Source organism: Corapipo altera, unplaced genomic scaffold (assembly GCF_003945725.1).
Source record: "Corapipo altera isolate COAL_440 unplaced genomic scaffold, ASM394572v1 66, whole genome shotgun sequence".
Classification (NCBI taxonomy): Eukaryota; Metazoa; Chordata; class Aves; order Passeriformes; family Pipridae; genus Corapipo; species Corapipo altera.
The window spans coordinates 5,426,299-5,434,216 of NW_020884924.1; the positions used below are offsets into that span (position 1 = coordinate 5,426,299).

Sequence of the window (7,918 nt, forward strand, 5' to 3'; positions counted from 1 at the left end):
CTGCCTACCTCATCCTTAAATGGGATCTCAGGGTAACCTGACTCTTGGCTGCAAAACCCCCCAGCACAGCAGCAGATGACCCCCTGAGCACATCACCTCACTCTATCAACAACCACCATCTATACCCAAACAGTGCTCTTCAGCACGTCCTTATCTCATGGGTCAGAAATCAGCCCAAAGGTCTATGCCCTTGGGATTACTCACGCCACTGCAGATTAATGTAACAAGGTCTAATTTTTATGTATCTCTCCCCTTTCCCTTTGTAAAGTTATAAAATTACATTAAGCCTAGCTATGTTCATTTTTAATACAAAGACTGCAAACTTGATCATTTCAAAATTAAGACATATCATATGAAGACTACACACACAGCCTTCATCAAGCTCCTGTATACATCTACATTGACTGTCTCCAATTCAATTATCACAAACCATTTGAGCCCTGGAAATCAACTGCTTTGAGAAAAAAGATAAGGTTGTATGATAAGAGCAACAGCTGTCTCAAACACTGCCTCACCCAGTGGAGGTCAGGAAGATTAGTGAACAAGGCAATGCAGGAAGAAAAAGAGACAACCACCTTGCTTGAGGAAGTTGGACATACCACTTGCAGGCTCCTTCTTGGCTCCATAGTCTTTTTAAGATGCTCAGCAAGTCTCTGAAAGAAGTTTTCTTCTTCAAGTGACCCCTAATGGGGCAGCGCCCACCCTCTGCAAAGCCAAGGCATTTAGGGCTAATCTACAAGAGTGCCGACACTAACAGCTGGGTCCTTGTGCTTCCAACAGATGAACTGCTACGTCATGCCAGGTACTCTGGGACAAATGGAAAACAAAAATCATCCCCAAGTATCTCTTTAAAGCAGCCAAAATTGCAGGTGTTTCAATCACTTAGGGTTTATTTGCTCTTTGACTCCATTCCTCAGCTATGAAAATGAAGACAGTACCTGTACCTGAGATGCTGCAAGAATAAGAACTTCCCCACCTGAAAAAGCCCCCCAGGAAGAAATAAGCAGCACTGTTCAGTTCAAGGTCTGGGTGGGGTGTAAAATAAATAGACGTGGAGACACATGCAGAAAGTAAATGTGGGGAAGAGAAAATGAATTACGCAGCAATTACCTATCCAGTGAAAGAGGGACACTGTGAAAGGGAAAAAATGATGCAATTACAGAATTAAAGATTGTATCATAATGCAGATGCAAAGGGGAGTTCTGCAATGTTAGTCCTGGCACTTCAGTGCTTTGTCCACCAGATTTAGTAACCGCATTGCTCTCCTGATGTCATTATTTTGTAAGTAATCTAAATCTAACACAATTATGCATTCATATGTTTATATCTTTTCATCATTAATAACGTGTGGAAAAACTGGCAGCCTCCACTCCCAACATGATTGATGCCTCCAGTAGATGGCTGCGCACAAAACTCTCTTTCTTCCACCTTTATCTGAGGTAAAGAGCAGGAAGAAGAGAGGGAGGCTTTACATTCAAACTTCAATTCCATGAACGAACATTTGGGGATTTTGGGGTTGTTTCAGAGGAGGAAACCAAGACCAACATCAATCAACAACTCTGAAATGAATTGTCACAAATCAGATTTTAAGAACAGATGTACTAAGCAGCTGATGTGTTAGAAGGAAAGCTCCCAAGGCCTGGATCCCAAATGACCCCACTAACAGCCTTCTGCCCAAGCCACTTAATCCCTCCTACTGCCACATTAAAACTTATTTAAGTGTAATTACTGCTGCTAACTTCAGGTCAGGAAGAAGCCCATCATCTCCAGGCTGTGTTGGTGAATGCAGTCAACTAGCAACTTCAGGGAGAGTGTCATATAAAATACAACTGCAAGCAAACATTACAGTTGTATGTGTTCATCCTGGATGATAATTGTTATATTGGGTCTTTTAAGTAAATTACTCTGCACACCTTGGACTTCAGGAAAATTGCCAACATATTTCTCAGCATCAGACAAGTCTGGGTCATCCTGCTTTATGAGAGTAAGCAGCTACAATAGCAACAACCTGTTTTATTTGCAGATGGTATTAGCTGGCAAGAGGCAGTGTGTCTGACAGCACGCTCCCTATGCATGCTTCATGCTTTTTAAAAAGTCTTATTTGCCTTTGTATGCCCCCACTTGCAAACATACACCCAGCATTTCTTCTAAACAGTATTTTTACCTTGTCTAACAGGTGCTGGGAGCTACTACCACAAGCTTTACATGTTTTTTTGTTCCTAACAAAGCAAGTTTCACTTCCATCTTTCCTCATCCTCAGAAAGAAGAGCCTGCAAAACCTGGAGTTATCAAGTCCCTGAGGTGCAGTCAGTCAGAGCCTGCAATGTCCTAGGAACTTGGGCCATACCAGCCCTTTCCAGTGCACATCTTTTGGAAAAGCTCCACCATGGAAAAGTCCATTGTGGTGATGAAAGCACTGCAATCCTTCCCTCCTGGCATGCAACCTGCTCAGCTCAGTTTAAAAGCTAACAGACAAGGCACTGCACCATCACTAAATGTATATACTTAGCCCAATACATTTAACAACAGGCAGAGATGGTACTGCAGCAACATTTTACCCCACAACTGCCTGCTTCAGGATTTCTGACACAGAAGTTTGGGTGTCTGGCACTATCAGAGGAGGGACCTGCACAGGATGTCTTGTCCAAGCCCAAGAGTCCATTCTCACCACAGTCATCTACCATGCCAAGATGCCAGTGCTCTGAGTTGGTGCCCAAGGACAAGGAAGGGAAGCAAGAGATATTCTCCTTCACTGAGTGACACTTCTCTAATAGTGCATTCAGATGCCAGAGATTCACAGGCAGAGTTTGTGTGTGCAGAAAGGGAATAACATCTCCTTTTGCCCGGTTAGTATGACTTGGTGCTCCACATCCTCCATAACCCATGATGGGCCCAGCTAAACAGTTCCTCCCTTCATCTCACCTTGAAAGAGACATCTGCTTTTACTTCCACAGGCTGTCTGAACAGGGCTGGTATATGGGTATTTGAGACTCACCTTGGCCCTTTCACATAATATTTTGATATTAGACAGTGACACTGGTGATCTCCAAAGAACCATGCTCTATGCCCCAGGACAACAGGCATGTATTGTCTGAAGATCAGCAGCAACAAAGAGGGTATCAAAACACGCACTGGCTGAAGAACTGCATGTGCACCCCACAAATGCTCTTGACACCTCTGACACCTATTTCTAATGTCGATGCTTGTTCTTCCTTCAGTCCAAGTCTGGAAGAACTGTGCCCACCACATCGAACACAGCTATACTGCCTAGCACAGACACAGCCTGGGTGACGGTGAGTCTGCTTTTCTTAGTACAATGTTGTCCACATGTCCGAGGCAGATCACCCAAGCCAAACCAGCTGCATCTATACTGGGATGCTTAGCAACACAGAAGCATGCACCTGACATCTTACAGTACCCCATCAGCCCAAGTGCACACCTGCAGGGGGCTGTGTGGGAATCAAGGATTGTATTCACTCTCAAGCTATTTTGGGAAAAAAATATGGCTCTGAATGTTACCGGTGTCAAATTATCATTGAATTCAACAGGATGATGCTGGTGAACACCCAGATTATCATGCTGCCATTGCACATGTGCAAGTTTGCACATAAGTCCTGCCCAGGATGCACATTCCTATCTGATCTGATGCTCACCTTCATTCATCCGAAGGTGTCCTGGAGGTCAAAGAAAGCAGGCTCCAAGCTATGGGTGCCAGCCTGCAAGCCACATTATATCTCAGGTGGTTTTAGTTTGACAAACTAAAGGGTAGCCAGGCTGCAAGGAAGAGTACCAAATGGGACCCATCAGTGGGAGATCTGTGTCCTCCGTCCTCCTGCCCCTCCACTGCAGCCACTGCAGCTCCCTCCGACGTTGCCTCATAGCCATCCATGCCCTGGAGACCACGCACACCCTGCAAATTGGCCAGGGCTACAGAGGTGCTGTATGTTAGACCACCACACATGCAATGCCTGGCCAGGCAGTTGCTGGCAGGTAGAACACAAAATAGCTGTAAACAGTCTAGTTTTTGTCAGAGAGAGCAATGCTTTAAAGATTTCCCAGCCAGCCACTAATCTTAACAAACACAAGTGGGAAATTAGTGATCTTCCAGACTGTCAACCATTGGTGCAATCTGGTTGAAACTGGCCAAACAGGAGACAAAAGCGCTCATTTCCTGGGGAAACTAAGTTAAAATGAAATAAAATAAAACCAGATGAAAACTGTGGTGTGTTTGATTAGTGGTGTTTCCATGTTCTGCTACAGTCCAGAAAACAACGCCTTGCTCAATCGAGCCTGGAAGCTGCACAGTACCCACTGCAGTTCAGCTCTGTAACTGCCCAGCTGTTTTGCATCTGGAGTGGGAAGGGGTAAATTGCAAACTCATTTACATCTGGGGGTTACTCCAGAGGGGTAATTTCTGCAGCAGGAAGACAGACAGGGCAAGGGGATTTGCATCTGAAAGGGGTGAAATGCCTTGTCCGGCTAAAGGACTATTACTCAGCTCTAACTATGAAAGCAGCTGGGGCTCCTCTCTCCTTCACAAGCACCAGCCCTGGAAATGAACTTATTCCAGAGACTTCAGTATCCTTCTGCTTACCATCCCCAACATCCCTAAGCCCGTGCTTCTGGTGCTTGGCCACCAAAGGTGCCTTTGAGGCAGGAGGCAGCTCTGCTGCAGTCGTATCAACAAATGCTGAGCCCTTGTCAGCCAAGAACATAGGGAGATGCTGCGCTGATGAGAGCTGGAAGGGGTTCCCCTAACCCCGCTTGGTTTCACAGATCATGCTACAGAGCTACATCAGTTCCAAGGACTACTCTGCTCCCATCGCAGAGCACAGTACAGCAGCAGAAAACAGCATCAACAAAGCAGGCAGGCAACTCTGGACAGACTCAGAAACAGCTGTGGAATTTCTCTGGAAGAGCTGCTTTCTGTAAAGGGGAGGATAGCCCAGCCTCCCATCTCACTTCCAGCCCACCCACCCACCGGATATAGGCAAAGTGTAAGAACAGGAGAGAATTTAAGGCATGCCAAGATCCCAGGCTCTGGAAACTAGTTTCCCACATGCTCCACAAAAAGAGAGCACTCATGCCCAAAATCTACTGCTTTGAACTCAGATTGCACACCATTTACTCAGCTGAATAACCACGCTCAAGTCAGTGAAATTTCTTGCCTGAATATCTTGATGTACAGAAGGGCTGCAGAACTGGCTGACAAATAAACACAGGTATACAAAGAGCAATGTAAGAACTCCTCTTAAAAGGGCTGGAGCCTTAGGCCAGGTCCCAAAGTCAATACCCATGTGGTCAAAACCACAAATCACAGGGTCTTTGGTAGGGTCACATCAACTGATCAGGTCATCATCTAGGTCCATGCATACCTCTCGACCCATATCCTCTAGGCACCATCAGCTGATTGGGGTCACAGTCTGAAAAATATTTCACTGACTTAGAAAACTAAATTCTGCTCGAAAGGATGGCTTGAGCACTTAGGAGTATAAGCTTCATTAGTTTCTAGTAAGACTTCAGGTCCCAAGTGCAAACTAATCCTCCATAAAACTCCAGCAGGGAGGCACCACTGTTCCTACTCTGCCAGTGCTGGTCCCAAGTGTGGTCAGCTCTTCTGCACGGAACCCAAACATGATATGGCATTTGTTCTCAGCCCCATGTGAGTAAAAAATATGTGTAGTTCACACCCTGGAAGGCTTGTGAGAGGCAGCCCTGAGCTTAAACCCTTTGCATGCAAGCCTGCTTGTTAGTATCCCTATTTAATTTCATTAGAACAACTCACATGACTGAAGTTAAAACTATGCTGAAGCCTCTGTCAGACTGTGGCTGACAGAGTTTCTGATCCAGTTCATCGAGGGGTCAAGGTGAGAACCCTGAATTGTAGCCAGGAACAGGTATGACAAAAACATATCCATGGATTTTGGCAAAGTTGAAGGCCCAAGTGACTCATGTGGGGAAAGGTGACCAGCTCCCAGAAGCATCTACCTGCCCGTTCCCTAGGCACTCTGCTAAGCCACAGCAAATCTTTGGATGAGATGCTCAATCTAAGTTATTGCATTTGAACATATAATTTAAACATACTATATTAGAGCCAAAGCAATATTTATTGTCTCTCTGGCATTTCTGATCTGGATATTCCACAGCTCTGGCCAGTACTCCCAAGACTTCCCAATATGCATATAAAACTTGCAGCAGGTGTGGCCCAAACAACTTTGCTCCCCCCAGACAAGCAGCAGAAAACACATCATTTCCATTTGTCTCCACATCCCTGGCCAGCTATCCAAACCCTCTAACAGACCTTCACAGCTTTGAACCAGAGGTTTGGGCTTTTTAACTACACTGCCAACAAAAGCGTGTGCATGGCGGGAATTTTCCACAGAGCTCCATCCCAACCATCACAGGCACACCAGTGCTGCCAGTGCCACAGCCAGCAACAGCACAAGGCTGTGTCCCAGCTGTGCGCACCTCGGCCAGAGCTACTTTTATGTTTCACCTTTCACGCAATCAATAAGCTAAAATCCAGTCACACACTATTACACAGTCAAGAATAGTGTTTTCAGCAGAAGGGTTTTTTTCCTAAATTACTGTTATTATAATCCCATAGGCTCTACATCAGTGCAGACTCGGTGGACATTTCAAAAAGGCCTGTAACCCCAGCCTGGGTACAGAAAGGTTGAAAACAGGACCTTCATATACATCATAAGTTGGAAGGTTACAAATACGTTCCAACAGCTTCAATCACACCCAAAATCTTAAGCAAATCTGTATCAAAAGCTCTCTGAAACGTACTACTAAAAAAAAAAAAAAGAAAAAGAAAACAAAAACCATGGGCCATATCGGTGAGGAAGAGTTTCAGTGAGGAAACAAGAACAGAGGAATTACTATGTTTACAGTTCAATTAATGGGACCTTATCAAAAGCCTGTTTGCTTTTTTTTTTTTCCTAGACACCTATTACACAAACACATACCCTTAATGCCTCCCTGGCTAGCAGCCTGCTGCACACATCCTAAGCGTATCCACGCTTCAGGAGAGGCAGAGCTGCTCCCGGAGAAGTCCCTCCGCCGTCCGGCGTGTCGGAACAAAGCGCTCGGGTGATGGATGTCGGCAGGGTCCGTAAATCACATTTTTGGCAGCTCGACCTCGGCCAGGAGACAGCATCTAACGCCGTAAGGAACTCTGAACGCTGCCACTCTGCAGAGCAGGGATCCTACCCGGGCAGGGGGCTTCACGCCTCTCCTCCTCGCTGGCTTAAAAAAATAATTAAAGCCGTTTCCTAAAAGCTCGGCGAGATGTCTGGCACTTAATGACAGCACTCGAGTTACCGCATATCTTCTCTGAGGAAGGGAGCGGAAAACCAACCAAAAAAAAAAAAAAAAAGGAAAAACGCCAACAAAAGAAAAACAACAAACAACGCTAAACCACCACCAAACCTCCCGCAGGAACAAAGGACCCCACCAAACCCCTTCTCTAAGTTATCTGGATTTACTTGCTCGCGAAGCACACGGATAACCCTCCTCAGCTCGGAACACCGCTGGCGCGATGCAGGCGCGACCCCGCCGGGTTCCGAAGTGCCCGCCGGGTGCCCCGGCAGCCTCCCGGGGCGCGGCGGGCAGTGGGCGGCCCCGGGCGCTGTTCGGCCGCTCACCTGCACCGCGCATCGCCCCGGCACCGCCCGCGGGAGCGGCAGCCGCGCAGCCCCGCTCTGCCCGCAGCCAGCCGAGCGCGCCGGGGCCGGCCAGGACAGGCGCTTACGAAACCCGCGTCTCCCCCTCGCCCGGGCGGGAGGGAAGGAAAGGAGGGAGGCGTGGCGGGGGGCATCCGCGCTCGGGGCGGCCCCGCTCCCCGCCGGGAAGAGGAGGAGGGGGAGGCGCTGGATCCACCGCACACGAGCATCGCCCGCCGCTCCGGGGGGGG

The 7,918-nt window shown here is 47.3% G+C and overlaps 1 protein-coding gene across 5 annotated transcripts in view; it reads right to left on the minus strand.

The window, feature by feature from the left end:
• RNF152 (ring finger protein 152) overlaps nucleotides 1–7,707 on the minus strand; it is a 44,081-nt gene extending 36,374 nt beyond the window's left edge. For 2 of the 5 annotated variants that reach the window (XM_027657445.1, XM_027657442.1), the window contains exon 1: nucleotides 7,491–7,596. The gene's annotated coding sequence lies outside the window, so the exon portion shown is untranslated. Of the gene's footprint in view, nucleotides 1–8; nucleotides 3,953–6,971; nucleotides 7,457–7,490; nucleotides 7,597–7,649 lie in introns of those variants that run through there. The other 3 variants (XM_027657449.1, XM_027657450.1, XM_027657452.1) reach the window with 3 other exon arrangements.
• Between the last annotated feature and the right edge of the window lie 211 nt (nucleotides 7,708–7,918).